Source organism: Dendrobates tinctorius, unplaced genomic scaffold (genome assembly GCF_039654945.1).
Source record: "Dendrobates tinctorius isolate UK_male_01 unplaced genomic scaffold, ASM3965494v1 ptg000032l, whole genome shotgun sequence".
In the NCBI taxonomy this organism is placed as follows: domain Eukaryota; kingdom Metazoa; phylum Chordata; class Amphibia; order Anura; family Dendrobatidae; genus Dendrobates; species Dendrobates tinctorius.
The window spans coordinates 20,007,459-20,024,509 of record NW_027361700.1 but is presented as its reverse complement, the minus strand read 5'-3'; the positions used below and the strand labels follow the sequence as shown (position 1 = coordinate 20,024,509).

Below are 17,051 nucleotides of genomic sequence, written 5' to 3'. Positions count from 1 at the left end.
ATTGAAAAAAAAAAACAATGACACTTAAAACCAATTTGCATAATAATTTGGAACATTATCTTTTTTTGTTTTGCCATTATGCCAGAATCCCATGTTTACTTTGCTGAACCCTGCTAATGTTTATGCTGTTCCATAATAAACCAGCAGTCTACCTTTGGAAGCAGCTGAGTGCGTCAACCCCTCACAAGTGGTGTTTTGAATGTGGGCAGCATTCCAGGAACATACATAGAGGCTGTGGACAACTTCATGTCCTGGGTAAAATCCGCCATCCAGTACAAGACGTCCGGCAGTATGGAGGAGCTTGTGAAGCATCTGGTCCAGGTCCAACAGAAGCACCAGCTCCCCAGTCAACAGCAGCAAATGGCACAACAGGAAATTAATAAACTGTTGGCACAGCAGCTTCAACAGCAGCATCAGCAGTGACAGCAGCAGGAGGCGTTAACGCGGCAAATGGAACTTTTCGCAAAGGTGGTTCGTCGGAGGCTGGTGGTCTCCTCCCAAACGCCAGATGATGATGACTCGTACGTCTGGAAACTGGTAAGACAAGAAATGCAAGCCTTTCTGACTGTTTTCGAGATGGTCGTTGAACGGGAGAAACTTCCGCCAGAGCATATTTGTCAGAAATACCTCAAAAGGAGTATTATTACTTAGCCCTCCAGGATGCCAAGGAATACAAAAAATTAAAAACTAAAATCTTGGCACGCCTGAGAGTAACAATGTCCGTTAGTGCTCAGCGAGTCCACTGCTGGGTGTATGCTGGCATGAAACCCCCTTGCTCGCAAATGTTTGACTTGCTGCACCTTGTCCAAATGTGGTTGCAGCCAGATACTTCCACTATTGCCCAGATGGTCGAGCGGGTGGTGATGGACAAGTTCATCCACTCCTTTCCTGGGCCAATACAGACCTGGGTTGCCCAGGGCGATCCTCGGAATACGGACGACCTAGTTAGCCTGGTTGAGAGAAATCAGGTTGTTGAGAAATCTCTTGGGAAACCAGACATCGTCATTTCCCTGTACTGGTATACCCAAAGGGGTGTGTGCTAACCACGGAGAGTGACTAGACCCACAAATGGGGGGCATCCCAATCCCGCTGAGAGGTCCCCTAAGGCTGTTATTAAGTACATGGTCTGTTGGTGATGTCACAATCCTGGACACATAGCCGCCCGGTTTCATATGTCTCCTGAAACCATGGACTTCAGCCTAGGCAGGCGCTGCTCCTGAATCATAGAATCGTAGAGTTGGAAGGGACCTCCTGGGCCATCTGGTCCAACCCCCTGCTCAAAGCAGGATTCGCTAAATCATCCCAGTCAGATATCTGTCCAGCCTCTGTTTGAAGACTTCCATTGAAGGAGAACTCACCACTTCTCGTGGCAGCCTGTTCCACTCATTGATCACTCTAACTGTCAAAAAGTTTTTTCTAATATCTAATCTGTGTCTCCTCCCATTCAGTTTCATCCCAAATGAGAATAAAGTTGATCCTTCTACAATGTGACAGCCCTTTAGATATTTGTAGACAGCTATTAAGTCTCTTCTCAGTCTTCTCTTTTGCAAACTAAACATTCCCAAATCCTACAACCTTTCCTCATAAGACAGGGTTTGCAGACCGGTCACCATTCTGGTCGCTCTTTTCTGAACTTGCTCCAGTTTGTTGATGTCTTTTTTAAAATGTGGTGCCCAAAACTGGACACAATATTCCAGATGAGGTCTGACCAAAGAGGAGTAGAGGGAAATAATGACTTCACGTGATCTAGACTGTATGCTTCTGTTAATACATCCTAGAATTGCATTTGCCTTTTTTGCTGCTGCATCACACTGTTGACTCATATTCAGTCTGTGATCTATTAGTATACCCAAGTCTTTTTCACATGTGCTGTCACTTAGCCCTATTCCTCCCATTCTATATATGCTTTTTTCATTTTTATTGCCCAGATGTAGTACTTTGCATTTCTCCCTGTTAAAAACCATTCTGTTAGTTGCTGCCCACTTCTCCAGTTTATTTAAATCTTTTTGAATCCTCTCTCTCTCTTCTCTAGTATTAGCTATCCCTCCTAGCTTTGTGTCATCAGCAAATTTAATCAGTTTACCCTCAATTCCTTCATCTAAATCGTTGATAAAGATGTTGAACAATACAGGGCCCAGGACAGAGCCCTGTGGTACCCCACTTGAGACATTCTTATGCCTATCCGGCCTGCAGTGTTGACTGTCAACCCAATGAGGGGCCACAGTCCAGTACTGTGTCCATCAATGGGGTAATGGTTCTTGGACTTTTGGACTCTGGAAGTATAGTGACCCTAATCAGTGCTAGACTGCCCCACCAGTTGATCTCTAATAAGTTTGTGGGCATCCGCTGCATACATGGAGACGCCAAGAACTACCCTGTTGAAGCGATGGCCGGGAGACCACCACAATGCAGGGAGACTACGGTACACAAATGAGGAGCAAGCAACAAAGGGTTAATTTATTTACAGGCAAGGAATGCAGTGTTAGGAAAGTGTAAACAGGGGTATGCCTTGACATAAAACAATTTACAAAAGTGATATTCTCTAGCTGGGCCGTACAAATGGCATGGAGCACCAACTATTACAGTTCAGTGTATTTTGCAAAAGGCAAACCAATACAATAAAGTACAGTATGCTGCTACTCTAACTATAACTATCTGGCCGCTGCTACTCCGACCGCACGGCTACCGTGCTCTGTCTATTGCAGCCTATCCTGAGCCCTAAACATGTGCGCACATGGGGTTAACACTCACAGTATGTGGTATCTCAATCCATTCCCGGGGGCCCCTGAAGCTTTGCAAGATGGTGCGCACTTCTTCCTGGAAGCTCTGTTTTCCTTATGTGCAAGTTCAATGATGCTCCTAGGAACGATGGATTCCTCCTCTGGATCCCTTTCTTGCCTTTTCTTCGTGGCTTCTCATGGCAAGACAGGAAAGCCAACTTTTAATCCCCAGAATAGTTTACAAAGTCACAGTCGCAGACTAAACGTTCTTTTCCTCACAGCTCACGCAGGCACACCTGCTTCCTGCAGAAATCTTGGGTCTGGCAGATGAAACCAAACAGCCTTTACAGCAGGGAAGCGCAGAATGTCCCACTGATCTAACCAAGGGGGTGCTGTCTCTTTAAGGGGCATCTTGTCTCTACTGTCCATAGCACTGCCACCCCCTTACACTGTAGCCAGATTGACCATGGGAACAGACTGTGGCAGTAAATCCCATGAGGTTGGGTTAGTAAAAGACTTAATACATCCTGTCATACTGGGGCAGGATTTTTCACTGTTTTGGAACTTGTTGCAAAAGGGGGCTGCACAGAAAGTCACGGACAAAAGCCAAGTCCCTCTGGAAGAGGCTTCGTCAAAAGTAAAGGAGGAGGAGTGTCCTCGCTGGAGAGGAGGACGAGATGGCAACATAGGAGTCCATCTCGATAGAAGTGCCTGAAGAGAACTTTGGGACTTCTCAACTTATAGATCTTACATTGAAGCGGGGCATTTGATAATGTTACCGTATGTAATGGGGTTGCTCAAGAGCCAGGGGCTGATACCAGGTTCCCTCGCTTTGCAGTTAATGGTTATTTGTTGTATCGGCTGACCAAACTGAGGGGATGTGAGATAGTGGAGCAGCTATTAGTTCCGAGACCCTACTGGCAGAGGGTTTTAGACATGGCCCATTCACATGTTTTGGTGGGACATCTAGGGGTGGAGAAAACTCAGGAGAGACTAATGTGGAGGTTCTATTGGCCAGGATGCTATAGGGAGATCCTAAATTTTTGTAGGTCCTGCCCCACCTGTCAGATAACCGCTCCTAGTTCTCACTTCCAAAGCCCCTTTGTCCCGTTTCCTGTGATAGAGGTCCCCTTTGCGATGATTGCCATGGACCTAGTAGGTCCCCTAGTTAAATTTGCACTGGGCCATCATTACATCAGCGAGGGGGTCCCAGTACCCTGAAGCGTTGCCACTAAGGAACTCTTCAGCTAAGAGTATTCATATCTTTTCTAGGACGGGCCTGCCAAATGAGATTTTGGTGGACCAAGGAACCCCCTTTACGAGTAAAGTGATGAGGGAGCTGTGTAGAGTTCTCCAGCTTGCCCAACTGTGAACCTCAGTTTTCAATCCGCAGACCGATGGCCTGGTGGAGTGCTTCAACAAGACCTTAAAGGCCATGTTCAAGAAGGTCGTTGAGAAGGGCAGTCAAGATTGGGACTATCTGCTTCCATTTCTGCTCTTTTCCATCAGAGAAGTCCCACAAGCCTCCACTGGCTTCCCGCCGTTCGAGCTCCTGTACGGTCAACATCCGTGAGGGCTCCTGGATATTTCCATGGAAACCTGGGAAGCCGAGATCACACAACACAGGAATGTCATTGAGCATGTGGCCCAGTTGCAGGAGAGGATAGCGCACGTGATGCCTATTGTTAGGAACATCTCCAGGCACAGCAGTCAGAGGCAAGGATATATCACCGATCAGCAAGGCTGAGGCAGCTCCAGCAGGAGACCGCATGCTAGTGCTTATCCCCATGGGAGAGAGCAAGTTCCTAGCCAAGTGGCAAGGCCCATACGAGGTGTTGGAAAAACTGAGTGAGGTGAATTACAAGGTACATCAGCTCGGTCGCAAGAAGCCGGATCAGGTGCACCATGTGAACTTGCTCAACCCATGGCGAGATTGGGAATCACTGGAAGCTCCGTGCGTGGGAGCCCATCCCAAAGCCAAAGTGGAGGAGGTCACAATTGCTGAGACTCTAACACCGGCACAGAAGCAACAGTGTCAAGAACTGCTGCATCGGAATTGTGACCTATTCACCCGTGATCTCCCATACATTTCACATATGTGTATGATGGTACAGCCAGTGGCCACATGCTGATGTATGTGCTCGCTCTTTTACGACATCGGCAGCGTCAATGTCCTATGGACTCAGACATGAGACCAGCAGCTGTATGTGTGTCATGCCCGCTATGTCTGCTGTGCTGCAAGATCCCTGGAGCAGTGTGCACGCGCACCTCATGTCTGCTATGCTGCAAGTTCCCCGGAGCAGTGTGCACTTGCACCTCATGTCTGCTATGCTGCAAGATTCCCGGAGCAGTGTGCACGCGCACCTCATGTCTGCTATGCTGCAAGATCCCTGGAGCAGTGTGCCTGCACACCTTATGACTGCTGTGCTGCGTGACTCTTGGAGCAGTGTGTAGGCACACGCGTACCTCATTGCTGCACGCCGTTGCTGTGCGCGCGCCCGTCTCTGCTCTGCCTGCTATGGATGTCTCTGTGGTCCTGCCCCTGATCATGTGACCTTTCCTATGTTCCAGCACTGTCTGACCCAGCTAACCTCTGTGTTTCTGGAGCCCCTGATCATGTGACCTTCTCTATGGTCCAGCCCAGTCTGATTCACCTATCCTCTCTATGGTCTTGGAGTACTCGCCCTTGTGATCCACTCTATGATCCTGGAGGACTGAACCGGAAGTCCTTCCCTAGTCCTGATCCGGAAGTGCAGGTGCTATGGTGCTATATCAGACCGCCCCTTCCTACGGTCGGGGCCTGAGTATCGTGTTGCTTCCCTACATGGCTGCTTGGTCTGCTCGGTCGCTCCCCGTATTCTGTGCCCCTGCACTTTGCCCTGTCGTGCATCTCTGCATACACTCTGTGCTTGTATTGTCATGCCCACTATGCTGCAAGATCCCTGGAGCAGTGTGCACGCGCACCTCATGTCTGCTATGCTGCAAGATCCCTGGAGCAGTGTGCCTGCGCACCTCATGACTGCTGTGCTGCGTGACTCTTGGAACAGTGTGCAGGCGCATGCGTACCTCATGGCTGCACGCCGTTGCTGTGTGCGCGCCCGTCTCTGCTCTGCCTGCTGTGGTTGTCTTTGTGGTTCTGCCCCTGATCATGTGACCTTTCCTATGTTCCAGCACTGTCTGACCCAGCTAACCTCTCAGTGTTTCTGGAGCCCCTGATCATGTGACCTTCTCTATGGTCCAGCCCAGTCTGATCTAGCAATGCTTTCTATGATCCTGGAGGATCTGACCGTAAGTCCTTCCCTGGTCCTGACCCGGAAGTGCAGGTGCTATGGTGCTATATCAGACTGCCCCTTCCTATGGTCGGGGCCTGAGTATCGTGTTGCTTCCCTGCATGGCTGCTTGGTCTGCTCGGTCGCTCCCTGTATTCTGTGCCCCTGCACTCTGCCCTGTAGTGCTTCTCTGAACACGCTCTGTGCTTGTATTCTGTCTCGTCTCGTGCCATGTCTTGTGTGCCATGTTTTTTCTCTGCTATCCTTGGATGTGTAGTACTTCCTATGTTCTCTGCCTTTGCCTGTTTTCGCCATGTCTTGTCCTTGCTATGCTTTGTCTTGTAGTACTTCCTTTGTTCTCTGTCTTGCCTGTTTCGCCATGTCTGGCCTTTGCTATTCTGAGCCTTGTGGTACTTCCACGTTCTCTGTCTCTGCCTGGTTGTTCTGAGTTCATTTTCCGGTCCACCAGTTGAGATCTCCTTCCAGGCTCCCTCTGGTGGTAACTGGAGGTAGTGAGGCTGATTTATTCAGTAGTGATCTGCTACCTGATAATGAGGATGACGATTGGACCTCAGGAATCTCAGACTGGATTTAAGACAGCCGATGCCCTAGTCTGGTGCTGGTGATTCCTTCTGGCTTGTCAGGTCTTGGTTTTCAGCTCTGTTCCAGTCATCTAAAGCTAAGTTTTTCTGCTAATGTTCACACTTGATTTTGTTGGTCTATTCAGTTTTTGTGTGGTCAGCCAGCCCCAGCTGGGGCTGCGCTAAATTTCCACTCTTATTTATCTGTATTTGCCTATTTGCTTTTTGTCCCTTATTAGATTGGCCTCTTTTTGCTCTGTCTCAGAATATTTCAGAGTGCTGATATAGTGGGAGAAGTCTAGTGACTTCAGGGTTAATTTTGCTATCAGAAGTGTTGGACTTTATTTTTGTAGGGTTTTTTGCAGATTGCAGACAGTGTCTTTCCTTTCCTATCCTTTCTAGTTAATTTGGGCCCCATCGTTTGCTCAGTCTATTTTCCTGCCTGTGTTTGTGCTTTCATCTTGTTTCACCGTCAATACATGTGTGAGGGCTGTCTTTCCTTTGGGGTCTGCTCTGGGGCAGTTAGTTTTCCCCTTTTCTTGCTTCAGGCTTATTTAGTCCTCCGGCTGTGACGAAGCGTCTAGGACCATTGTAGGTACGCTCCACGGCTGATGCTAGTTGTGTGGTTAGGATCAGGGATCTGCAATCTGCATAGTTACCAACCTCTCTGGTTTTCTGTGACTTAGCTTGTTTTTTTTTTCTCCTCGGTGACCCATTGAAAACAGAATCACCAGCCATACCGCAGATTCTAGGGTACTCAAAAGCAGGAAAAAGTTGTTAAAGAAAGAAAAAAAAGTGTCAGAATTTTTTTTTTTTCATTTATTTTTTACTCTTTTTTTTTCTGCGGCCATAGGAGGATTTTTTTTTTTCCTAATGGAGATTAAGCAATTGCCTGATCGTGTGGAGCAACTTGCTGCTGAAGTACAGGGAATTTCCACCTACCTCATTCAGTCACATGCTGCTGAACCTAAGATTCCTACTCCTGATGTGTTTTCTTGGGATCGGTCTAAATTTCTGAATTTTGTTTTCAAACAATTTTATTGGTTTTTTAGAAATAAACAGGGTAGGGAAAGGAAGGTAGGAAGGGAGGGAAGGGAGTGGTGAATAAACAACCTTGTACAGGTACGGAAAAAAAATTTAAAAACTAGAGAACCAACAAATAGGCATAGAATAACATACAGTATATCGAATAACAACATAAAAGAAAAAAAAAATCGACAATCCTTATTATGGGGTAACATTCTTGGAAGGAGATACAGCATCCCAGTACTAAAGTGCCCTGGTTTAAACTTCAAAATATAGTGCCTCTTGTTAAGTCTCTTTGATATGAAATTTGTTGTTCCAGGTCTTCCATTTTTTTGAGTATTTGTGAATGTGATTGTTGTCTCCGTGGCTTGTGTTTTGCATATTTTTACATATTTCCCATAAGGGATGGGGGCATTGCTCTAGAATCACTGCATTGAGAAACATGTGATGGTGTCTCCGCAGTGTTGGATGTTGATCTCCATGAGTTCATTCATCCTCATTTTTCACAGTCTTTTACTAGGCATTGCTCCTACCGGCCAGTTTCCTAGTCCACACTGATGAGGTGCGGAGTTTCCTGAATACCTTGAGTGTTGTCTCTTGGCCTTCCGGCATCGCCACTTTGGTGGCTTAAGCCGGTCGCTGCTTTTGGGAGATAGCCAGGAGGTTTCGGGGAGGAGACCCTTGGAATTGTGGACGATGGGAGTCCGACTTCAATTCTCTGGGACCGGTGATAGCCGGGTCAAAAATGGATTCAGGGTTGACGTCGCTGAAGATAAGAAGTTGCATTTTTCCCTGGGATATTTGGTCAACATGGTGTTTTATGACATCCTGAAGATTCGGAAGTCCGATATAATATGCCTGCAGGAGTTTAGGAGAGAAGTCAGTTATGTACTGGTGCTATCTTCTATGGCGGCTTGCCAGAATTTGTTTACTGCCCTGAAAAATGAAGTGGCAAATCCTTTGGTGGAAGGTCTTACCTTTACTGTGCTGTACTCTAAGGGAGATATCCCACTTGTAGTTTTCATGCACAACCCTTTTGTTTCCCTGGAGGACATTGCTTTATTTTTGAAAAGACATTGCATTTATGTTCAGTACTCCCACAGGGTCCTGAATGGAGAAGGGCTCTGGGCTGGGAAGTACAAATTTTTTGTGAGATTTGGGATGGATCCCCAAGGCCCGGGAGGCATCCATTACCCCCCTCTTAATTTTTCAATTGGGAAAAATACTGGTTTTTTGTTCTTTCCAGATGCCCCGATGTATTGCAGGAGGTGTAAAAATTTCGGACATACCCAGGATAGTTGCAAGGAGATGCCAACTTGCAGGAATTGCAATGCTTCTGGCCATATGGCAAAAGACTGCACAAATCCTGTTATGTGTAATGCTTGTGGTGAGGAGGGCCATAAGTATCGGGACTGTAAGGCCAAGATCAGTCCTAGGTCTTACGCTGTGGTCTCAGGTGAGGCAGCTGCACCCCCTGCTGCTGTTGTTGACATTCCACAGGTTTCAGACCCGGAACTTATTGAGGAACCTGAAATCATGGATGCACATGAGGAGGCCCTGCCCCAAACGGAGTCTCCCAGCCCAGAGATGGCAGTTTTGGAAGCTACTGATGTTGAATGTAAGCTCCCTCTTCAGTCTGATGTCTGTGGGGAGGGGGAGTTGGAGAGTACTCTTGGCAATACCCCCAGTGTATCTTGGTTTGCTACTGAGGAGGAGTTGGCCAGTTGTGGAGATCAAGGTGACTTCACTCTTGCGAGGTCCTCTGAGGATGAGGAGCCTGGAAATTCCTGTAAGAAGCCCAGAACGGATTGGGCAGACCCCGGTGAAGTTGGTTTAAGTCCGGTGAGTGAACGTAGTTACCCTCAGAATGTCTTCTCTCCTGACACCAATGCTTTTTTAGGCATTCCCACAGACGTAAACAGATTAAAGGAGTTGCAGTTCCAGATGGAAGACGAAAACGGCTGAAGAGGAAGTGGCGTGTTTGTCGTCATGTAAATAACACAGTCATGTTATGGCTCCCCAAGCCGGTTGGGGCATTGCGTCCCTGAATGTCAGGCAAATTAGATCCAAATTCAGGAGGACAATTGTTCTAGTTTATATTAAACAGATGAATGCTCACATCTTTTGTCTTCAGGAATGTGGGATTGTGGACGCTCCAAGCGATAAGGACTGGCCTTACGGACAGCATGTACGGTCTGGCTCATGTGTTAATAGGAATGATGGTGTAGGGATATTAATGGGTAACAGGGAGATTAGTTTAGATAGCTACACGGTGGTAGAGGTGTGTAGATGTATAATTGCACATGTTAGCTATAGGGGGTGGCAGGCTAGAATTATTAATGTGTACTGTCCATCAGGACACGACAGGAAAAAGGAGCGTCTGGCTCTTTTGGAAAAATTAAGTTTGTTTCTTCCGGGCAAAATGCCTACAGTTTTAGTTGGAGACTTTAATTGCACCACAGAAGGGAATTGTGACGTAACTGGTAAAAAGTTATCCAATCTTATTTCTGATTTTTCCCTTCTAGATGATGCTGCTCTGAAATTTGGCATCCCACCACCGCTAACGTACCATGCTGATAGGGGTGGTATTGCATCCAGGATAGATAAAATGTTGTTTTCCAAAAATATGTTGTGTATGAATTTTGAACAAAATGCTGTACCTTTTTCTGATCATGAGTGTTTGAGAGGTGTGTTTAGTGTGATTGATGACCGTGTGTATGGGGGTGGGGTTTGGAAGCTGAATGTAAGATTGTTAGAAGATGAGGATGTGATGAATGAATTAAAAATAAAGTATAAAGAGTGGAGAGTATGTAAGAGGGATTTTGCGTGTGTACTGGAATGGTGGGACTGGGTTAAGGTGTGTTGCAAAAAATTCTTCAAAAAGTGGGGCTATAAAAAAGCTGCTATTTATCGGAGTAGATTTAATGATTTAAACAGGCGCTTAGACTGGTTAAGGAAGTGTGGAGAAAGTGGCATGGATGTGTCTGATCTACTGGCTGAGACAGAGTGAATTAAAGAGTGTTATGGATGAAAAAGGGAAAGAAATCATCTATCGCGCCAAAATAGAACATCTTGAGAAAGATGAAAAGTGTACGAGGTTCTTTTTTAAGAAAATGAATGGGAGAAAGACTGATATGGATAAAATCCTGGATAGGAACGGTTTGTGTGTGTCAGGTGACAATGTGATAAAGGAGGTGAATAGGTTCTATAGCAAGTTATATGATAAAAATGGATTGATTCTGGTCTTGTTTCAGAAGTGCTGAATGGGTTAGAGAACAAGTTGGATAGTGGAGAATGTGATATTTTGAATGAGGATGTAATTATGGAATAAGTAGAAAATGTGATGAAGAGTGCTAAAAAGAATAAGACTCCAGGTAAAGACGGATTGCCGGTAGAAATCTATATGAAGGCGTGGGATTTTCTGGGTGCTGATTTGACTGAGATATGTAAGTATATGTGGGAGAGTGGTAAGTTGTGTGAATCAATGAAAGAGGGGGTGGTTGTGCTTGTGCATAAGAAACGTGGGAGAAAGTGTTTAGAGAATTGGAGACCTATAACATTGCTGAACGCAGATTACAAAATCTATAGCAAATTGTTGGCGAATCGTATGCGTGAGGTGATTGGTAGTGTTGAGGATGAGGATCAAGTGTGTGCTGTGCCTGGAAGAAGTATGAGTGATAACTTATTGTTATTAAGGGATTTGATTGGAGACTGCATGGGAAGGAAACGGAAGTGTATGGTTCTGTCAATTGATTTTGAGAAAGCATTTGATAGGGTCTCGCATGTGTTTTTGTTTAAAGTTCTGGATAGAATGGGATTTCCTCAAAAATTTGTGAATGGGATAATGTCTTTGTATGATTGTGTGTCAAGTGAGTTTCTTGTTAATGGGTGGTTGAGTGAGAAAGTGAATATTAAGTCTGGTGTAAGGCAGGGGTGTCCCATGTCCCCTGTCTTGTTTGTATGTGTGATTGAACCTTTGTTGTGCTTGGTGAGACGTGATAAAATGATGCGAGGTTTGTTGGTACCTGGGAGTGGTGGGAAGCATGTGAAAGTTCTTGGATATATGGATGATGTTGTGGTTGTGAGTGAAAGTGTTGTGTCTATGAGTAGGGTTAATTTGCTTCTGGAGTTTTTCTGTGGTGCATCTGGCTTTAGAGTGAATTGGAATAAATGTAGTTTTAAATGTTTTGGGGATGACAGGGTTAAAATAGAGGGGATAAATTGTCAGGAGGGTGCTATCAAAGTGCTGGGAGTATTATTTAATAAGGACTTGGAAGGTAAGGAGAGCTGGGAGGAGTGTGGATTGCACATAGAGCGTAAGTTAAATTTTTGGCGACTGAGAGACTTGACCTTGAGTGGTAAGATTTTGGTCATAAAAGCGTTGATTCTTCCGATTTTGCTTTTTATTGCAACAGTTTTTCCACCATCATGTAGGAAAATAAAAAGAGTGGAAAAGTTAGTTTTTACTTTTTTCTGGAGCAGTAAAATAGAGAAACTTAAGAGAGAGAGTTTTTTCAAGGCGTGTCACCATGGTGGCATGGCCTTTCCAAACATTGAGATTTTTCTGGGGCTTCAGTATATCAAAATTGTTGTTATTTTGCTGAATAAAGGAAATAAGGGAGCACATATGGCAAGCTATTCTGCTGGTTGGATGTTATATGGCTTATGTTGGAGAAAGAGGGATGCTAGAGTGCCTGTTGCTTTCCAGTGTCCGGTCTGGTATGAGGTGATTGAGAAGTTTGTGAGGAAGCATGATTTCCTGAGTGTACCGATGAATGATTTTAGAATGGCTAAGAATGTGATGAAAATAATATGTAAGAATGATGTGGAATGTAATATTGTGGGGTTGAGAGGGAATGAAGTTTCGGTTGCATGGAAGAGTTTGGAAACGCACGGGATGTCTAATAGACAAAGGGATATTGTATGGATGTCCTTGCACAATATTTTGCCTGTGCGACAGGTTCAGAAGAGACGAGGTCTGACCAGAACTGATGTGTGCCCGAGGGAAGGATGTGGTGGATGTGAGACTGTGTGGCATACTCTGTGGGACTGTGATTACGCGTGCAGTGTGTGGAAGTGTGTAGGTGGGTTGTGTAAGGAGTTAGCAGGTGTGAGTTTTATTGACTGGCGTGTCGCGATGTTTGGAATTGGTACATGTGGTCATGTGAAAAATAGAATCCTATGGTTAATTATGACTTGTGTGATGCAGAGTTTGTGGGATGTGAGGAATTTAGGAATTTTCAAAGAGAAGCATGTATCTGTGAATAAGTGTGTCGGGCTGATCCTTTCTAGATTATACTTGATTTATAAATTAGACAGCGAAGGCGGTGGTGGTTCTGATGCAGAGGGTGTCTGGAAATTTAAAAAATGGCAGCACCTGATCAAATATCAGTGAATTTTAGTGATGTTTATTGATGTTCAGGATGTCTTTTGTGTATACCCTTGGTTTGTTATACTAAAATAAATATGAACCATGATGATGAGAGTTGAAACAACGACGTTTAAGTTGATGAGCTTACATTGAGTTGTTTATAACTAACCTGAATGGTTTTTTTAAAAAAAAAAAAACAGCAGTCTGTGGATGGATACCATGTTTTGGCATAGGTGGTTTCCTTCATTGGAGACTGCCCTTCCCGTGGTTGTTGCTTCCCGGGGAAAGATCTGGCTAGTCATTGCTTACATTGAGAAACATGTGATGGTGTCTCTGCGGCTTGTGTTTTGCAGATTTTTGCCATGTACTCTGTCATGCCCTCTTGCACGCACAGGCCTAGCCTGTACCCTGGCGTGCCTCCTAGCACGTACCCTGCCTTGAACCCTGGCTTGCCTGCCGGATTCCCGAAACCTGCCGACCTCTGCCAGAAGTCCGGAACCAGATGACTGCGGCCTGAAGTCCGGAGCTGATTTCCACAGCCTGATGCCTGGATCTTGTCGGTCGTTGCCAGTAGTCCGGAGTCCGATGCCATCGCACCCTGCCTTGGAGCTTGGCGTGTCTCCTAGCACGCACCCTGTCTTGGTCCCTAGCGTGTCTCCTAGCACGCACCCTGTCTTGGACCCTGGTGTGTCTCCTAGCACACACCCTGTCTTGGACCCTGGCGTGTCTCCTAGCATGCATCCTTCCTTGAAACCCTGTTGTGTCTCCTAGCATGTACCCTGCCTTGAACCCTGGTATGTTTTCTAGCACGTGTTATGCCTTGAACATTTGGCGTGCCCTTGCACGCACTTTGCTGTGTTTCACTGTTTATGCCTTGCACCTGATTAAAGCTTGAAACCACGTTTATTGAAGAAACCCAGTGACCTCGCTTTATGTTTTGCATCCTGCTCGTCCTGCTGCCAGACACTCACTAGTGTCTCCCCGAGCCGGCCGTCTGGTCCCAGCAGTCATGGTGGCTCATCCCCTTGGTCTTGCCCCTGACGCTCCCTGTATAGGGGGTGGATCCTCACTAGGTCAGCTCGCCCTAGGTGGGTGGGTGCCACGGCCCAGAGGGACCACTCAAAAAATCGGCTCAGCAGAAGCTGAGTCCATCACAATGTGCAACTTCAGCCGATACCCTGCCGAAGATCACCTGTCCCTGATCTTCCCTGTCTTGGACACTGATCATGGGCAAAGCCATACGCATGGATCACATGCTTAGTTCTACCTTCTCCATGATACATGGAGGGACCACAGGCAAACACTGGTAACCAATACCCTCATCATTAGCCTAGTACTTACATATGCATCTCTTTGACCCTGAGCAACTCACTTCCCCTGACAAAGCAGTCTGAGCAGCGATACGCGTGATGTTTATTTTACCACCCCTGGTATAGCAGCTATACAATTGGGCACTTTTTGGGCAATTTTGCTCTAGAGCACCTTATATTATATGGGCTCCTGATGATTCTTTCCAGTGAGAGACCTTACATGTTTCTCTGCACTTGGTCCTGTGGGTTGATTCAGTTGTTCCATACACATAGTTTATGCTTGGTTGCTTTATTTGCTTTGCTTAATGTGCCTTGCTTTATCTGCTTTCTATATCATAGATACGTATTTGAGGTTTCACTACTATACCCCCCAGTGGAATATATAATAGTATGTTTGGTATATACAGTATCTAGTCAGGTTGTCTGTACTCTGATTTTGTTATCTTTTAGGGGGACCCCCATATGAATATGCATATACAGTATATAACATCGGTACATTTTGAATCTATCTTTGTATATGTTCTTTTATGCTACAGTAGAGCATTTTTTCTATGATTGCTTGTTTTCCATATTATTTATTTACCTAACATAGGAATATGCTGATTGCTACATTGTGTATCTTTATTGTTATTGTATCACAGATCCAGGGGTACTATATACACTAGCTTTTGTGTTTTTTAAATGTTTTTAATTGCATGTCATTAGGTGTCAATAAAGTTGTCTTTTATTACATTATACCTCAGGTGTGCGCATCATATATAGCGGTTTGTAAGACAGGGCAGAATTGTGTGTTACTCCAAGGCAGGGGACTCGCGGTACAAGGGAAAGTGTGAATTCATTTATGGTGATAGATAGATCAAGTGGGGGAGTTAGGGGAGATGGAGGAAAGATGATGAGTTCAGATTTGCCCACATTGAGCTTTAGGAAGCATGATGAGAAGGAGGATATGGCTGATAGACACTCTGGGATTCTGGACAGCAGAGAGGTGACGTCTGGTCCAGAAAGGTAGATGTGAGTATTATCAGAATATAAATGAGTTGTCCCATACAATAGTTGACCAATTTACAATTGGTCCCAATAGACTATTGATGGCCAAGCCCGCAGATATTGGTGGGATCAGCTGACAGTTTAATGGCCTACGAATTCTCCATTGAGAGACAGGAGAGAAAGATCTGGCATGTTGGATTTCTAATGGCCAATCCTTTATCTCTCCATCAACATAAGCTGATGATTCTGACAGCAACTCTCTCATAGAGAATATAGCAGTGCTCAGACAATTTGAGTTTTCCTGTGTATGGAGGGAGTCGCAAGAGCTAGCTCATTTACTGTATCGTGGACATTAGAGTAGAGGCAATAGTCTTTTCTTCGAGCGCAAACTTGAAGGATATTATTTACCTCAATATAAAATTATTAATTCTTTATATTAAATATAAGCTAAAAATTTTGGAGTAAGATCCTTTCTTCCCAGAGCTGCTAAGCTCACTGATTGACTACCACAATATCGACGTGACGCCAGCTCCACAGTCAATGCCAAATAGTGCGAGCAGCGGTGGAGACTCAGTGCTGGGGACCCAGGGACAGTAAGTAAAGCATATTTTTTTTAATAAACTGCACCCAGGAACCAAGATTTTTTTAAAAGCGACCCCTTTAACAGTTAAATCTAGGATACTTGGCTTGGCAGCTTTGATACACAGCTTTGTGGCTTTAATGTTTAGCACAAAGCTTGATGTTTGCAAAAACTCATGATAGCAGAACTTGGTAATTCAGGCATTGGGAAAGCAGGAGTTCTGACTTATCTCCCTCTGGAGAAGCTTGCCTTGGAGAGGAAAAGGAAGATAAGATGCAGGAAATGGAGCAGCTCTACCTTCTTTTTGCAGATACAGGGCGTAATCCTTATAGTTTCTGAAGGCACCATGCCTGCAAATAAATCGTGTTAGCGGCACAACTGCCCTTTGCTTAAAGAATCCCTCCTCTCATCAACGTTTTTATCCTCGTAATATATTGCAGTCATCATATTATACAACATTGTGCACTTACAATTGCTCATTTTAACTTTCTACTCAGCTAATTCTTCCCTTTGCTCTATGTAGAAGCAGGAAGTTTACTGTCCCTGCATTTATTATTCCACCTTTCACCTTCTGACCCAGCTGCAGTAACTCATGACTCATACAAAGAACATTTACCTCCTGTTTCTACATAGAGCTTAGAAGCACTCAGTTACCGTATATACTCGAATATAAGTCGAGTTTTTCAGCCCCCTTTTTGGCCTGAAAAAGACCCCCCTCGACTTATATTCGGGTCACGGTTCAAACTTACCTGGTCCCCGTCGTCTCCGCGTTCCCCGGTATGTGTCTGCGGTCCCCTGCAGCCTGTCAGTGTCCCGGCGGCGGTGGCGGCGTTACAAGTCGCTGTGCGCCGCTCTCTCCCAGCGCGCCGCTCTCTCCCGTCCTCCGGCAGTGACGTGCAGGGGGCGCGATGACGTGGATAGCACGCGCCCTCTGCCTGAGTCACTGAAGAGCCGGTAACGCTCAGGAGCAGCTGTCAGCAACGGAGGTGAGTATACAGTGTTTTTTTTTTTTTTTAAAATTCCAGCAGGGGCAGCAGCAACATGATAGGATTACCGGTACCGGTAATCCTATCACTTGGCCAATAAATCATGCACTGTGCAGCATTTATGGGGCATACCTGTTGTGCAGCATTATGGTATTTGGGCCACCATTACTCACTGTGCAGCATTTATGGGGGGCATACCTGTTGAGCAGCATTACGGTATT

The 17,051-nt window shown here is 45.5% G+C and overlaps 1 long non-coding RNA gene across 1 annotated transcript in view; it reads left to right on the top strand.

Moving 5' to 3' along the window:
• Positions 1-15,012, top strand: part of LOC141086686 (uncharacterized) — a 39,704-nt gene extending 24,692 nt beyond the window's left edge. Inside the window, exon 2 of the long non-coding RNA XR_012231636.1 lies at positions 13,321-15,012. This is a non-coding gene — a long non-coding RNA (uncharacterized lncRNA). The remainder of the gene's footprint in view (positions 1-13,320) is intronic.
• Positions 15,013-17,051: the final 2,039 nt, after the last annotated feature.